The sequence below is a fragment of the Capricornis sumatraensis genome, chromosome 11 (genome assembly GCF_032405125.1).
Source record: "Capricornis sumatraensis isolate serow.1 chromosome 11, serow.2, whole genome shotgun sequence".
Classification (NCBI taxonomy): Eukaryota; Metazoa; Chordata; class Mammalia; order Artiodactyla; family Bovidae; genus Capricornis; species Capricornis sumatraensis.
In genome coordinates, this window is record NC_091079.1 from 65,403,784 (window position 1) to 65,421,903 (window position 18,120).

Genomic DNA, 18,120 nt, shown 5'->3' on the forward strand with positions numbered 1-18,120 from the left:
GGCCCATTCATTTTCCTCGAGCACAAGTAAACTTTGGGAAAGGCAAGTCTGCCATGGAGTTCCTTACTCTGGGTTGAGATTTTAGGGTGAAATGTCGAGTATTAGTCACTTCAGTCATACCCGATTCTTTGTGACCCCATGGACAGTAGCCCGCCAGGCTCCTCTGTCCATGGGATTCTCCAGACAAGAATACTGGAGTGGGTTGCCATTTCCCTCTCCAAGGGGTCTTCCTGATCCAGGGATCAAACCTGGGTCTCCTGTATTGCAGGCAGATTCTTTACCATCTGAGCCACCAGGGAAGGTTTTGGGGTGATGGTGCCCAAACTTCAGTGTGTTTAAGAATAACCCAAGCGGGCTATTTAGGAGGGATGCTTTCTGGGCTGCCCCGAAAACTCTGATTTGGTAGGACTGTGGTTGGGGCCCAGGAGAGTTCTTTGTAACTATTGGTGGCTCTTCTGCTGATGTTCTCAGACCACATTTTAAAGAAATACTGCTTTAGGGGATACGAAGGGGAGAGTACGGAAACTCTCGAGAAGAAACTCAGGGCAGTTTCCCATCAAATACATTTATCATAACCAAGTGAACCAAAATTTACTTTTTTGTCTGTGGGAAAGGGGTATTTTGTCAAGTTCCCCCAAGCCCCCTGCCCCATCCCCTACCCCTCCAAGATTAGTTCTGAAGATTTCCCTGGAGACCTGTGAGAGGAAGGCTAAAATGTCATTTTTTCCCAGAAAATGTATTTGAATTCTATCACCAGTACCCTTGGGGTTTCCCTGGTGGCTCAGACAGTAAAGAATCTGCCTGCAATGCAGGAGGCCTGGGTTCAATCCTTGGGTCAGGAAGATCCCCTGGAGAAGGAAATGGCAACCCACTTCGGTAATTCTTTTCTGGAGAATTCTGTGGGCAGAAGAGGATTCCCCAGTTAGTTCATGAGGTCACAAAGAATCGGACATGACTGAGCGACACACACTCTTATTTTTCACCAATACCCTTTAGCCCATTTTACTGTGGGAAGGGCTTGAGACTTAAAGAGCAAAGAAAATTAACATTGGTTGAGCACTGAATTGAAGCAGTAGAGATATTAGTAGGTATTATCATTATCTTTATTTCATGACCCTTATAGAACAACCCTGTGAGGTGTTATCATGACCATTTACAGATATGGAGTGTGAGAGTCAGGTAGTTCAAATTACCTGCCTGGATTACACCTTTAGTTTGTGATCTGACTGGGATTCACACACAGCTCGCTTGAACTCCAGAACCCATGGTCTTACTACTATAGCAGGCAGATTCAAGATCTTTATGTGGCTTGAATTGCTAGATAATAGGATAGCCAATTAAATTTGAATTTCAGATAAACAGTGAGTATTTTTAGTATGGCCCATAAAGTCATTGAGAGAGACTAAGAAATTAGTGGAATATATTTATACTTTAAAAGAAATATCTGTGGGTGTCGTTATATCGAAAAACACATTATTTATCTGAGATTCACATTTAATTGTGCATCCTATGTTTTCGTTTGCTAGATCTGGGAACTCTGTATCTGGCTCTGGGTTTCAGGCTGTAGGACCGCCCTCTCCTGACTTCTGACTCCAAGTCCATGCCCTCCTCTCTAGGGGCCACATCCTGTCCTCTCTCAAGTGTTCTCCTCTCTTCTCTTTGTGACTAGTGAACGGCTTATCTACTCTAGTTCCCTCTTCCTAGATTGGTGAAGCCCAGCTCAGGTGGGAGTGAGGTCTGTCTCAAACCAGTAAGCACATAGACATGGTTTTCACTTTCTTCACCCATAGCACTGGTAGCTTCATTTGCTACATTTTAGAGACAAGAGTAAGAACCAGGATGATTTTAGAGATTAAAAATTAGAACCAGAGTCAGGTTCCTTTGCAGTGATGATAGAATCAGACCACCAGTCTGCTACATCAGATTTAGGAAAAGGCTTTGATTTGAGGTATAATTAAAGGCAGAACAATAAAGGTGAGTTAAAAAAAAATAGCTCCTGGGGTAAAATTTTTGCCAGAAAAATAATTATTTTTTTTTTTTGGTTAATGTTAGATTGAGTTCTTGTTATTTGGCAGGCAGTTTATATACATCATTCTTACAGGCTGCCCTGTGAGGTAGTAATTATTATGACCCCATTTTAGAGATGTAGAAGCTGATAGAGAATGATGTACACAGCCCCAGGTATAACAGTGGTGCCATACCGAGCTGGAATTTCAGCCAGCTCTCTCTACCCTACAGTCCTATTCTTTTTTTTTTTTTTTTTACTTAGTTTTTATTGAAGTATAGTTGCTTTACAATGTTGTACTAGTTTCTACTGTACAGCAATGTGAATCAGCCAAATATGTACATATATTCCCTCTTTTTTGAATTTTCTTCCCATTTAGGTCTCCCCTAGAGTTCCCTGTGTTGTACAGTAGGTTCTCATTAGTTATTTATTTTATACATAGTATCAACAGTGTATGTATGTCAACCCCAATCTCTCAGTTCATCCCTCCCCTCTCTCTCCGTATCAATATGTTTGTTCTCTATTTCCTACAGCCTCATTTTTTTCCCCCTAAACTTTTAATTTTTAGTTGGAGAATAATTGCTTTCCATTATCATGCTGGCTTCTGCAGCACAACATGAACCAGCTGTATATATACATACATAGATATATACATAGATATGTATATACATAGATCCCCTCCCTCCTGGGCCTCCCTCCTACCTGCCCAGCTCACTTTTCTAGGTCTTCTCAGAGCTCTCCGCTGAGCTCCCTTTACTATGTAGCAGTTTCCCCTCTAACTATTATACACAGGATATCGTGTTTATTTCAATACTGCTTTCTCAGTTCGTCCCATTCTCTTCTTCCCCTGCTGTGATTGTTCTCTGCTGCCACCAATGCTACAGCTTTCCACCTGGACACAGTCCTTCCACTGCAGACTGCCTTGTCCAGTCGCCTTGTAGGGGGACTTCCCTGAGGGTTGATCCAGTGACTAAGACTCGGTGCTCCGAATGCAGGGTGCCTGGGTTCGATCCCTGCTCAGGGAACTAGATCTCACATACCATAACTAAGAGTTTGCATGCTGCAACTAGAAATCCTGTGTGCCGCAACGAAGACCCAGTGCAGCCAAAATTAAAAACAAAACAAAACAAAAAGTCGCCTGGTAGGAATCTGTTCTCTGGGCTCGAAAGGATGCTGTGAGCTCCCCCCGGGTGTTAGCAGAGGACTCAGGTTGAATGTGCAGGCGCTGGCAACTTTCTCCCTCTAGTTTTCCACATGGTAACTTCCCAGGTGGCTCAGATGGTAAAGAATCTGCCTGCAATGCAGGAGACCTGGGTTCCATCCCTTGGTCCAGAAGATCCCCTGGAGAAGGGAATGGCTACCCACTTAAGTATTCTTGCCTAGAGAATTCCATGGACAGAGGAGCCTGGCAGTCCTTGGGGTTGCAAAGAGTTGGACACAACTGAGCAACTAACACGTGCACACACACAGCTTCCCAGGAGCAGGGTCGTTCCTGAAGTGCTTTCTGTTACTTGTGGCACGTGGGGAGGCCACAGCGACCTCTTCAGGAATTAGACCTTAGCGCAGGGGAAATGCTGTCCTATGCCTTCTCTGTGCAGTGGGAGCTTCCAGCAAGCCTTCTTAATAACTCTTGATGATTGCTGAATTACTTTGAAATTAAAACCAGTATCTGGCATGCACTTAAATAAAGGTTTCCTGCTTTGAGCGAGAGTTTTTGAAAACTTAAGTCTGTAAATTTTCCTTTATCAGTAAATGACAATGACGCTCTTTAAAGACAAGAAATAATGTCTGTGGTGGCGGTTGTGTGAAGGAGAAATGTGGAGATGGAGAGCCGGTCTTTGAAGTGTGGTACCTGGTGCCCCTCCCGCTGCATCCCTGAGCATCCCCCTCCACATCAGGGCCACCTGCAGCTGACGTTCTCTCGTCCTGTCTGGTGCTCTGACGAGGACACAGGCTCTCCCTTTCAGAATCATTTACAAAAACAGACTCTTCCCATTTTCTAAAGTGATTAATGTTTCCTTGAAATAGTGAGATCAGAAGTGCTGTTTGAAATTTATCTAAGTGAATATTAACTGTGTCTTGGAAGCCTGGCAGAGGGGAACCGGGTCCTTTGAAATGCAAACGAAAATCCTCTGAGCCAGAAAAGGGGACAAAGTGGGAGATAAGAGATGCAGGGAGTTTTGGAGTCAGATGAGAAATGGTCACCTTCTACATATCTGGTTTGGGCTGAGTTGTTTTAGAGTCTCAGAACCTCAGTTTTCCTAATCTGAAACACCATTAATAACACTGATCTCAGAGAGTCCTGGGACTAATATTACACGTGAAAGGTCAGGCAAGCTGACTTAGACCCAGTGCTTGTTCAGTGGATTTTCCCCCTCCTCTCACGTCTTCCTAGATGCACAGTGGTAAAGAATCCGCCTGCCAAAGCAGGAGATGTAGGAGCCGTGCGTCTAATCCCTAGGTCAGGAGGATCCCCTGAAGTAACATACGGCAACCCGCTCCGCTGTTCTTGCCTGGAGAATCCCCACGGACAGAGGAGCCTGGCAGGCTACGCTCCGGGGGTCACAAAGAGTTGGATGCGACTGAGCGTGCACAGCGCCTGCCACATCATGATACAGCGGTGGGAAACAAGTTTTGGTTTATAGAAATCTCATAGGCAGTTTTTTATTTTTATTTTTTATTTCAAAAAAAGCAATGCAAATTTATTCTCTTACATTTCTTAGATTCCTGAAGGTCAGAAATCTAAAATCAAAGGCTGTTTCCTCCTAGAGGCTTAAGTGGAGAATCAGTTTCTTTGTATGGTTGGTTGGTTGAGTCTCTTGCAACCCCATGGACTGTAGCCCGCCAGGCTTCTCTCTGCCCATGGGATTCTCCAGGCAAGAATACTGGAGTGGGTTTCTGTTTCCTTCTCCAAGGGATCTTCCCAACCCAGGAATTGAACCTGGGTCTCCTGCATTGCAGACAGATTCTTTACCAACTGAGCTATGCTGCTGCTGCTGCTAAGTTGTTTTAGTCGTGTCCGACTCTGTGCGACCCCATAGATGGCAGCCCACCAGGCTCTTCTCTCCATGGGATTCTCCAGGCAAGAACACTGGAGTGGGTTGCCATTTCCTTCTCCAGTGCAGGTAAGCGAAAAGTGAAAGTGAAGCTGCTCAGTTGTGTCTGACTCTTCGCGACCCTATGGACTGCAGCCCACCAGGCTCCCCCGTCCATGGGATTTTCCAGGCAAGAGTACTGGAGTGGGGTGCCATTGCCTTCTCCGACTGAGCTATGAGGGAAGTCCATTTCTTTGTATAGGCAGTTTCTTAAATGAAAAGAAAAAAAGCTGTTGCCTAATTCCAACTATGCATTCATGGATGTTTCTCTGTCGGCTCTATTCCTGCCACTCTTTAAGCCACTGGGGATAGAGTATGAATGGGGCAGGCATGATTCACGCCCCTCTGCAGTTTAGTAGGCAAATGAGCAGATGGAGTGTACTTTTAATGTTAGATAGCATCTTGAAGGCAAAGCAGGTGACTAATAGGAATACAAGGGTGTTTGACTGTGGTAGCCAGTGTGGGCTTCTCTGAGGAGGTGACAGTTGAGCATAACACTTTCTTGCAGTGAGTAGCTGTCATGCTGAAGATGACAAATTGCCATCACTGGACAGATGAGGCTTTCCCCCACAGTACATAAATTTTCTTTCATGTATCTTTATGGCTCTCACTTTTCCTCACCCCTGCTCTCTCCCTTCCACTGCCGTTATCCTGCTAGCATCATATTACCAGGCAGAATTCAATTACTGCACAGAAAGCTCTCATCAATGTGGCTCTTCCATCGAGGTGTTACTGTAAACCTTGGCACCATGAACGTTGGCTGTGGAAGTAGCTTCTGGCAACAAGAGAAACTGAAGCCTGAGATGCGACAGGGTGAGAAAAAGTGAGATGTGAACTGAGAGAATTCTTAAAACTTTCATGAGATTCCACAGAGCCCGCTAGAATACCTGGGGGCCCCTCCGTTGTTGATGAGAATTGATGCCTTCAGCCCAAGGTAATGGAAGGCTCCTTGTAAACTGATGTGCTTTGTAAATATACCCCTGATGGCCCTCAGTGCTGATGTTAGGAGTAAACTCCTCTAAAACTTCTCTTTGTAACTAGTGAGATGGATTTGGAGAGGTCAGTGTAACACACTCAAGTAGAATTTACATTGGTTTTGTCAACAGCCAGCCCAAGTTGGAATTTTTCCCAGCTGAGGGCCCCTGTTCTGTTTTCCCCTTGTTATTTTGCTGAGATTTGTGGGGAGGTGAAGTGGAGGTTTGGGGAGGAGTAGGGAAGATGGAAAGTAAGCCACCAAGTCTGCAAATATACATGGGTCCTGCCAACTCTGACATCCATCTTTTTTTTTTTTTTTCTTTTTTGGATGCAGACCATTTTTAAAGTCTTTATTTGATTTGTTACAATATTGCTTCTGTTTTTGTGTTTTAGTCTTTTGACCTAGAGGCATTCTAGCTCCCCGACCAGGAACTGAACCTGCACCCCGCTGCGTTGGAAGGTGAAGTCTTAACTACTGCATTCCCAAGGAAGTCCCTGACATCCATCTTCCGACAGGCAGATGAGACACTGAGACAGTTATTTCTCTTATAGCTTCTCCTTCTCAGGGCCTCAGTAGCTCTGAAGCCTGTTTGTAACTTCTAGCACTTGGCATTCGCATCAGCCTTTCCCTCCTTTTGTTTTGGATTTAGTGTGCTCTTGGTGGAGGCAGCTGTGGCCAGTGTTGATACAGACAGTGTGCCTCTGCTGTTGCTGAGCCTGAAAACATTGGCCGGTATCTGGTCATTACTTGCTTTGACCCACTCGCTCGATGTCCTTTTCTTGAACTGCCTTCTGTGGACCAGAGCCACCGATCTCCTATGGCCTCATTTTCCAGTACTGAAAACAGGGACATGTGATCTTGGCCAAGCTTTTAATGTTTCTTCTAGGTTTGAGAGGTAATCTGGGAAATATAGCTTGGCTGCCAAGAATTGGGTATTTCCAGGACACTTGGGTGGTTTATGAGAAGAACAAAGAAGAGTTTAGAATCTGGGAGGGGAGACTATTTTCCCCAAGCAGTTGAAGAGTCACTTTCCGCAGAAAGGACTTGAAAACTTCTGAAGTCTGTATGGTGACCTTTGGCCTTTTCCTCCCCCAACGAAGTCAGTGGACACCTCATTTAACATCCCTTCCCCATTTCCTTTTAAATGTCTCGGTAATTCCACTACTGAAATCTGTGTTATGTATATACTTCCATGGGTATGAGATGACCTATATATTTAATAATAGTGACACTTGCCGAGCCCTTACCTGATTTCAGGAACTAAAGATTTTATATATTTCAAATTCATTTCATTCTTAAAACAACTCTGTGAGGTAGGACTAACAGTGCCTCCATTTCTAAACAAGACAGTGGAGGCAGGAAGAAATTAACTTGACTAAAACAATTTGTTTTAATTTTACTTTTTTTTGGTAACAACAGAAGATTGGAAGCAAGCTATTCACTGTGTCTCAATAAATATATAACTGTGAAATATGAAATACTGTGAAGTCATAAAAATGGTATTGAATATTGTCATGTAGTCACATGTAGAAATCTCCATGATATAATAAGTGAAAACGCATAACTGTATAGAGAGTAGAATATGCTGCAGTTGTCTATGGGTTTGATTGGAGGAGAGAGGATGTATTTTTTTCTAATATCCAAGAGATGAATGGTAGTGACTATTTATGGTGGGAAGGGTCCAGACTGGCAGATGGGAGACACAAGTGGAAAGGAATTTTTTCCCACTAGGGTATTTTTGGAACCATGTGAGTGTATTTTTTCATTCATGATTACCTAAATATAATAATAATAATTTCAGCAATACTATTATGTTGCTCAGTTGCTAAGTTAGCATGCCAGGCTTCCCTGTCCTTCACTGTCTCCTGGAGTTTGTTCAAACTCATGTCCATTGAGTCAGTGATGCCATCCAACCATCTCATCCTCTGTCGTCCCCTTCTCCTCATGCTTTCAATCTTTCCCAGCATCAAGGTCTCTTCCAATGAATCAGCTCTTCACATTAGATGGCCAAAGTATTGGAGCTTCAGCTTTGGTATCAGCCCGGTTACTTTTATGAGCAAAACATAAATGAACCAGCTCACTCTGTAGTTAAAAAAACAGCAACAAAAATGACAACCATCACAAACGTTTTATGATCCAAGCCCTTGTCATACATGATTAAATTCCACCAGTGCTTGCATGGTAGATGTTATTAGCACCAGTGATAGTGGGAAACTGAAGCTTATGAGAAACAGCTGATGCCTGAAGCCCCAGATCTGACTCGAGGACTGGCTGATTCTAAAGCCCATTGTACTGTTTGCGTTCTGTCTCTATGTGGAGCTTTTGCATCTATTAGAAAAGGAACTCGGCATATGAAGTTAAACTTATTTGTTCCAATTACAAAAATATATTTTACCAGGTTAATTTGAGGGCTCAATGATGAGTTAGTAATGCTTTAAAATGTTAAATCTTAAATTATGAGACTTTTTGCTGGTGTTTTCTAAAATGAATGCTTTTCTGAATTATTCGTTTGTCCTTTGAAACTTTATTTTCAAGAGTAAGACTAGGGAGTCCTTTAGTCTGGGATTTCTCTCTATATTGTTTTGGCAAGAGTCAGAATACTGGAAAATGCTGTTCTAACCTGGGGGCATAGGTGGGCTTTTGAGGGTTTACACAACTCTAGGAAATGGGGGGCAAACTTTTCTGTGTATTGATTTCCATGGAGGCATTTTCCTTTAGTGTGAGAGTAGTTTTAATCCAGGTTTTCAAAGATATTCAGGATCTCCTGAAGTTGTTTAAGGCTGTTATCCTTAGAGGTGCTGCCATTCTTCTGTAACCTGCAGACAGGTTTTCTGTGTCCATCAAATAATTTTAAAAATTGAATTAATTGCCAACTCTAATAATTGGGAGATTTCACATAAAAACCTGGATTCAGTGCTTAGGTAGAAAAATTGGAAGGCTTGACAGCACTGAGTTTGCAATTCTCTAGGGCAGTATTCTGGGGGAAACTTTTTTAAAAAAATTGTTTTTAATTGAGGTATAATTGATTTACAATGTTCTGTTAATTTCTGCTGTACGGCAAAGTGACTGAGTACGCACATATATACGTTCTTTTTTGTATTTGCTTCCATATAGTTTACCCAAGGATATTAAGTATAGTTCCTTGTGCATAGTAGGACCTTGTTCTTTATCCATTCTATATGTAACAGTTTACATCTACTAACCCCAAACTCACAGTCTATCCCCCCTCCCCACCACTGGTAATCTCAACTCTGTTCTCTATGTCTGTGAGTCTGGTTTTGTTTTGTGGATACATTCCTTTGTGTGAGACCCGTGTAATGGGGTGTGTACTCTCTATTTTGCCTCAGACCACAAGCTTCAGGGCCAGTTGCAGTCTAAATGGCATTGATTTGACCTGGCAAATGCGTTTTACTCTCTTTCCTCCCCAAAACAGCTCTTAAAACTGTGTGCGTCATTCTTCACAGGGGATGAGACTCAGATTAGAGAACTAAGACTCGAGATAGAGAACTGAGGCTCAGGTTAAATGACAACCCAAGTTGCACACTGATGTGGCTTAGGAGAACATGGATCTTGAACTCAGATCATCAGACTTTCTTCTAGTATTTTCTCTATTGATCCACAGTTATCGCCCATTATTTTTTGTTGTTGTTGTTTAATTTGACAATGACAGCATTACTAACAATAGGTAAAGTGTTGTATCCATTTTACAGATGAACAAACCATAACTTAGTACAACTCTGAGAAAGGAAGGTAATGTCCCAGAAGGGCAGGCCTGGTATTTGGTTCCAGGTATTCTGAATCCAGACTTTATATGCGCTTTTAGTTGTAGGGACTTACAAACTACAGAGATCTGTATGAATCCTGAGATTCTCTAAAGCCAAGATGTTAATGATTTTAACATGTTTGATTCCAAACAGAAGCAGGAAAGGTGCTTCATTGTCTCAGAACTGGTGGAAAGTTCCTGGGGTTAATCAGACCACAACTTGTAAAAGACTCCTTCCTTGCAAAGCAGGAACTGGTCTGGGATGTAGCACATGGCTAACAAGGAGAGAGGTGAAGAGGGATAACAAACTGCTTTTCAGAGTCCTATAATCTTTAATAAGGAACTTAACTGTATATATCTGAAAGGATTTAAGCACCTTTATAAAGGCTATACCTCAATAAGTACCTGTTAACATTATTTTAACTGTGTTCTTACCTATAGCCTGAAAGGGATGGTATGTTGTATCAATGGGAAGTGGCTGCTTGAGGGAGATGGGTTGTAAACCACTGTATGGAGCTATTTGGAACATATTCATCAGTGCTGTGTGTTAGTCACTAAATTTGCAAGGTGGAGGTTCTCTGCCACGAATGAAGAAATGTAGGGTGTGCTGTTTTCCTGGGTGCTTCTTTACTGGTTGACGAGTTCACACTCAACCTGTAGTCTTCAGTCATACATAATACAGAAGAAAAGATGCAGGAAGAGCCAGAATCTCTGAAGACTATTAGGTCCATTAGGTCCTGGGCTCAGGACCAGCCTGTCTGGTTTAAATTCTGGCTCTGTCACTTTAAGAAGATGAACAGGGATGTGCGCTGTTTTCCTAGATTCCACATATATGCATTGATATCCGATATTTGTGTTTCTCTTTCTGACTGACTTCACTCTGTGTGACAGTCTCTTGGTCCATCCACGTCTCTGCGGCTGGAACAATTTTTTTCTTTTTAATGACTGAGTAATATTCCCTTGTATGTATATACTCCACCTTTTTTCTTTATCCATTCATCTATCGATGGACATTTAGGTTGCTTCCAGGTCCTGGCTGTTGTAAATAGTGTTGAACCTATTTGCCAAAGAGAGACGCAGACATAGAGAACAAATGTGTGGACACCAGTGGGAGGGAAAGGGGCATGGGATGAATAGGGAGATTGCAGTTGACATAGATACACTGCTATGTATAAAACAGATATACTAGTGAGAACCTGCTGCGGTGTAGCACAGGGATCTCTCTTCAATGTTACCTGGAAGCCTGAATGGGAGGGGAGTTTGGGAGAGAATGGATACAGGTGTATTTATGGCTGAGTCCCTTTGCTGTGTTCCTGAAACTGTCACAACATTGTTAACTGGCTATACTCCAATATAAGAGAAAAAGGTTCTTTAAAAAAAAAGATACCTGCCTATAGAGTTTGTAACTTGTGTTTACTGCTTTGATTGTCAAGTGCTTGAGTATACCAGACAGTTCTCAGTTTTTCATCGCTACTCCCCAGTTTTCTCTGTGAAATAGAAGTTTGTTAACCTGGCTAAAGTTCAATATGAGTAGTGGATTCTACACTAGGAGTGATAGTGATAGAGGAATATAATTATGCAGATACTTTTGTTTTACAAAGAAAAAAAGAGCAGTTTTTTGCTCTTTTTGAATCTCAGACATTTTTGATCTCCAACCGTCATTATATTGAGTTGACTAAAATGTTCATTCGGGTTTTTCCGTAGCATCTTACGGAGAAAGTCAAATAAACTTTTTGGTCCACCCAATACATTTGGGCTTAGTGAAAAGTCTCTGTAGAACTTTGGTTTGTGTGGTTATAACCATCAGTGTTCACCATGTTGAAAATGGGAACCTTAAAAATTGTTAAGTACCTATTTGTCAATTCATCTACAATAAACAGCAATGATGAATACAGTACCTTTTAACAAAATTGCAGTCTTGGTATATTGTGAAAACAACTGACTTCATGAATACCCTGAGGGAGAGCTGCTGACCTAAAGTATCAGTTTGTCTCAGAACATGAGATAATAAAGGATAAAACTTGGAAGGTGAATTTCATTTGTTTTGTTTAGAATGACTGAGCTTGTAAAAAAAAAAAAAAAAGGAAAAAGAAACAATAAAATGTATTAAAATCAAGAAAATTCAGTTCAAAAAAAAATCCTATCATTTCCCATTTTGTGTGACTTTAGATCATTCATTTATTTGGCCACTTACTGCCTCGGTTTTCTGCTCTGTAAAACCAAGAGAACAAAACCTTCACATGCCTTGGAATAACTGTGCAGTCCAGTGAGTTACCTCTGAGAAAGGGTTCGGACGGAATCTGGCGCATGCTAAGTAGAGCATAGGTATTGGCTGCAGTTGCTGCTTCGGTCACTGTTGAGATGCTGCTTCCTGCGTTGCTCTGTGGTGGCAGAAGGAGCCTGGGATCTAGAGCTAAAGGAACTGGTGGGCACAGATGCTGGGAATGGGCACCCTCTGGGGCTCCTTTCCTGAGCCTTCCCATGACGGCATTAGACTAAGTCCCAAGAGTCTGCCTAGCTGCACACAAGTCTGGGATATGCTTCCATGACAAAAAGTTTTATTCAGTACCTGATGGTCTGTGAGGCTGGGACAGCCAAGTGCACACAGAGCCCTAGTTCTCAAAAGATGACTGACTTTGGGGAGAACCATTGGCTCTGACTTTGAGCTTTGACTACCACTCCAGCTCTAGGATCTTACACACATCTCTTCTGTTTCAGGGCTTTGTCTCCTCCCTGCCATGTAAAGGTGGGGTCATAATACCATTTTCCAGCGTCTGTGTCGGGAATGAATAGTTGTGTTTGGTGAAGGTGCTGCAGAGTGTACTGGCCTGGTGCTCAGGAAATGGCAACAGCTCTGAGTATCGTGATGAATGAAAAATTCCGGCCTCAGATCCTGTAAATCAAAATACCCTAACTCCTTAAATCATCCACATCTCTGAAGACCAATAAATACTGTGGATTGCATATTACTTGGAGAATGTGGGTGAACTAATTGCATCCAGGCAAGGGGGTGACTTGCTTGAGATTGAGTCAAAAGGAATTTCCTGGGTTTGTATCGTAAGGGAAGTCCACAGCCACAGAGGCGGTCAGAGTAGTCAGGAACTGAAACCCCAGATGCGAGGACCAAGAACAGTGATTACAAGTGGCTATGAAAGTGATAGAGGGATCAGGTGATGGGCCGAGTTTAACTGGACATCCACACTGTGATCTGCGTTCAGTTTCCTTCCTGTAATGGCTGAAAAATTTAGAGGTCGGCGCTCCTTCCTCCCCCAGCCAAGAACAGTTTCATTTTTTCCTTTAGTTCTGTCCAGCCTATCTTTTCTTGCCTCTATTTGCCAATTTATTCAATAAATACTTGTTTCACTTCTACTATGTACCAGGTCCTGAAGATGCAATAGTAAAACACACAGGTACACACATATAAATGTACGCAACACACACACACGCACCATATACACATGTGTTCTCCAGTCCCTCCCTTTGCACAGTTTATGTTCTAATTGAAGAAAATAGAAAATTTCTTTTAAAAAGTGTTTAGTAAAAGATATAGTTTGTTCTTTTAGGACTGTGGTGTGTTTTTCTTTTTCTGTTTGTTTGTTTTTGCCTCTGCTATTTAGGGAGTTGAGTGTTCCGTTTCTTCCTCCTTAACCCATCCTTTCTGGTCCTCTTCTCTAGGATATGCTAAACTCCCAGTCTTCAATCTGTAGACTTGGGGCTTTTGGTGTGTATAGATCAGATCACCTTCTTTGTGTGTATAGAATCTTGGTTAGTCTCTCTCTCTCTCTTCTCCTGTCCTCTCCCTCTCCCCTCCTGGAAGATAGTAATCTAACTCCAACATCTATGATACAATGACTTGCCAAGTGCTCTATTTCTGGCTACGGTTACTAAGGAATTGTAAGAAGGCACTGGAAAATGGCACTTGGCCTCTGCTTAGCTTTTATTCAGATTGGCTGTTTTCCAAGCCCCAGAAGATCAATGATGCGTGTAGTGCGAAAGGGCAGCTGCAGGGTCAGGGCATATTTATTGCTTGCTGGGGCATGTTATTGACCAATAAGAAGTTAAACAGTGCCTGGCTATACCGGTTAAGATGTTGCCTCTGAGCCAGGAAGACAAGAGGTCACCTCAGGCCACTTCTGTTTACACGGACAGGTGTGCAAATGGACTCGATGCCTGTAGTGCTAGGCATTCCTGTGTCTGCTAGAATTTCAGCTTGTTTGGTCCTGGTAGAAAGAACACGTTCGTGATGCTGAGCCTTTTTGGACCCAGTTGCCCTCAAGGTGGATAGGGACTGATCACTTTGAAACCTCTGTTGGTACACCCAGGTTCCCTGCAGGTACCACTTCATGTTTCCTGATGCTGAGCTACCTCTTCTGTCTGTCTGTCCCTATGTGTTTATCCATCTATCTGACATCTATCTGTGTATCATCTATTTACATCTCTATCACTTCTGTAACACCTCTATCATCTATCTTTATACTTTACAAACCTATTTACAATTTGCTCTCTTTTGAAACTGTCTTTTGGCATTGAATGAGGGACACACAGGAGATTCTGGTAACATTTGATAAATACAAACACACTTTAGATGTGCTTAGATGCATAAGGAACTCCAGAGGTGCTTTATTCAGGAAAAAAAAAAATCCAACTGTTTACACACACACACACACACACACACACACACATACACTATATATATATATATTAAAGAAATACGTAGTGAAAATCTCCTTTTAGCTTTATGTTCTTTTCTGAAGCTCAGTGCTGCGGTTTATGTTCTGGCTGTGAAAAAAAATTTTTTTATGAACTTTTTAAAGACTATTTCTTCTCCTTTTTCTTCCTAGATGTCAAAAGTACTATTTGGGTGAAGTATTGACTGAGGAAGGAGAGGCTGGAGCAAGGAAAACAGCAGGAATCCAGATTAAAAGGCCCTAAAGAGTAAAAGCTAGTGTTTTCCTGTCTCCCCACCCTGCCATGAAATAGTTGTTTCACTTTGGTTCTTTGAATGGAAATAATGTTGAGGATTAGGCTTGTGTGAGCCTCACAACATTTGAGATTCCTGTCTTTTTCTAACCACCTGCCTTAACATTTTAGCATGGTAAGGGTGTGTTTTGTGTATAGGAGGGTTAATCAGTTAATGGCATTAGAAGCTCAAGAGTATCTAAAACTAAAGCACAGATATATTTTGGATTCTATTGCTCAATCACATTTGATGAATCTGCAAGAATGGTAAGTAGTGTGTGTCTGAATTAAGAAGGGTTGTTGGGGTGGGGGTGCCTGCCCGCTGTTGTGCAACTCTCGTCTTTATGTGATCGACATGTAGGAGTTAAATTGTGGACCATCTCCTATCAATTGGACTTCGCTGGTGGCTCAGATGGTGAAGAATCCACATGAGATGCAGGAGACCTGGGTTGGGAAGATCCCCTGGAGAAGGGAAAGGCTACCTAATCCAGTATTCTGGCCTGGAGAATTCCATGGACTGTATACTCCGTGGGGTTGCAAAGAGTCAGACATGACTGACTTTGACTTTGACTTTCCTAACAGTTTATCCAGAATCATCCCTCTTATAACTGTGAATCAGATATTGACTTGTTTGGTGGTTGGGCCTGATTTACTTACATTTTCATTGTTTCAGGTTGTGGGAACCGTTTTGTGCAGAATCTGGTTGTTTTCAGCGCTAGAGTTAGGGGTTCCATGGTGTGCCAGTAATTCTGGAAAACACTCAAGTAGACCAACCAGATTTTTAAATGATGGTACTGGTCGATTCCTGTTGGCTTTTCACAGTCTCCTTTAAAATCTGTGTGGCGGCCTCTCCTTCTGGAATTTCTGAAAGGTTGAGGAGGAAGTGAATGGCTATTTCCCTTGGACCTGCTATGTCCTGGGCATTGTCTTATATGAGACAGACATACCCTTCCTTTGGAAGCCTTGGGCCGTTACCTTCATTTTACGAGTGAAGAGAGAGGTTAGCAGATAAGGGCAGGGCCACCCAGTTAGGGAGGAGTGGAGCTAGGACTGGAACATTGTGCTTGACTTCTGTGCCTATAATCTTTCTGCTTCTGTTTCTTGAAAATGGGCTCATTCGGACTCCTTTGGCCTTTTGGTAAGAAGGGCCTGGAAGCCTTTACCTGTGTTCAGCTGTCTTGTATCTGTGTGAAGGGCGTGCAGTGCTTTCATATTTATGCTTTTGTTTGCAGGATCAGCCTCATTCTCCCAACAGGAAAAAACTCCCTCCCTAAAAATGCAGAATTTACTGTATGCATGAATGGCAATGGATTCTTGCTCTCAAAGTACATGTTTGCAGAAGCACAGAAGTGCCAGTCACAAGAGGAGGCTACAGGGAAGGGCTGCAGAGGCAGGATGATGTCACTGGTGAGGCAGGGTCCTGCGAGCTCTTCGGAGAGCAGAGGCGAACCCTGGTGAAACAGAGCTTTGTATTAAACCACAGGCATTTAGGCCAACGAGGTGGGAGATGGAGAGTGACAAACACCCATCTCGGCCAACAGTTGCTTATTAGCTTGTTAAGAGAATAGCTTATTATTTCTTTTCAAGAGCTATATGAGGAGGCCAAACTCAGAAATAATCAAGAGTGAGCTTTACCAAGCAGGGCATCTCAGGACAGCAGTGTGTGTGTCGTTTGAACTGCCTTCTGGAATAATTCTACCTTGACAGTGTGCAAAATGGTCCGGGAAAGGCTTGGAGAGGGAAACTGAGGCAGGAGGTGAGATTCTGTACAACCTAGGGAGGCTCACTGATGAGAGCCTACATTTTGGGGATTTCCTTGCATGGAAGGAGAACTCCTGTTAACTGAATTTAAAAAATTTTAAGTTTGGGTCTTGAGGATCGCTATGTGAGGAAGGCCTAAGCTTTACTGTGGAAAAGAGCTGAACAAGTATAGAACTGCGGGTTAAATGGTGCTTCCTGCACGTTTTGCTTTGTGACCTTGGATCCCATGTGATCACACAAGCCACTAAGGATGTCAGGGAAATAGCATCAGGCTGGAATGGCCGTATTCACAGATTGGCCAGTGTGTGGGTTTGGGTGAAATCCTGAGCTCCTGATCTTGTTACCTGTCAGAGTTCTCACCTGATCCTCAGGTTGTGTGCTCTGCTTCCCTTATCTCTGGTAAAAACAATCTGGACAGTTGATGAAACCAGTGACCTTCCAAGCAAGCAGTTTTTCTTTTTATAAACTTGGCACCTGAAGGAAATGGGTTTTGTAATTTTGTGGCTTCATCTGCATTGGGATATTAATGGAACAGAAATTGTGCTTATTAACTTATAAAAAATAATCAGAATAATCTAATGTGAGCTAATGCTTTCAGACAAAGGCCAGAATAGGCTGTTTACTGTTCTCTGCCTCTACCAAATGATAGAAAACATGTATATCAGTTCAGCCAGTTGATTTGCTTTAATTGTTCTTGATTGCTTTCCCAAAGCAATTTCTGTTTGAGGTAATGGCATTAACCCCTTGCTTTTAGTTAGTTATAAGGGGTTGCCTGACTATGGCTCAGACCCTTAACAGGAAAAATTTATCAACCTTGACCTATATTAATGAATATGGCTTTATTGTATCTGTGCATTTATAGTAAATTGCAAACCCTTCTTGAACAAAAGTGGGGGTGGAAACTTACATACATATCTTTTCAGCGTATCCTCTGTGTGTGTTAGTTGCTCAGTTGTGCCTGACTCTTTGCAACGCATGGACCGCTCTGTCCACAGGATTCTTAAGGCAAAAATACTGGAGTGGGCTGCCATTTCCTTCTCCAGGGGATCTTCCCAACCCAGGGATCAAACCTGGGTCTCCTGCATTGCAGGCAGACTCTTTACCATCTGAGCTACCAGGGAAGCCTTCAATGTATCCTAGTTGGTCATACTGGGAGGAAAATTAGCCCTTCCCATGGTGACTTGAAAGAAAAATAAAAAGGGAATGGCCACCATACATACCAGGAAGGGCCAGTGCCTAAATCCAGGCTGTAACTTGGAGAGCCAAATGAAGGCATTTCATCTTCTCTCTCAGTGTGTGCAACAGCAGGATAAGACCACAGAGAAGTGTTCCACAGTGCAACTGGTATTCTCCTGGTCTGCAGCCAGAAGAGGTACTGGTGGAAATTTTAGCTGCTTCTCGTATAAAATGTTAACTACTCTGCTCAGCACAAGCTGAGGGTCAGTGACAGGGACTGAGTGTTCAGTTGTGTTACAATAAGTCATTTCAACAATGACCATTGGCTCCTTACCTGTTGCTCTCTGCTTCCCCCTTTACAATTCTGCATTAAGGAATGTAGGCG

General features: G+C 42.6%; 1 protein-coding gene across 1 annotated transcript in view; it reads left to right on the forward strand.

Moving 5' to 3' along the window:
• The window catches only part of EXT1 (exostosin glycosyltransferase 1), a 316,694-nt gene that overhangs the window by 101,203 nt on the left and 197,371 nt on the right, over positions 1-18,120 (forward strand). The gene's annotated exons all lie outside the window — the stretch shown is intronic.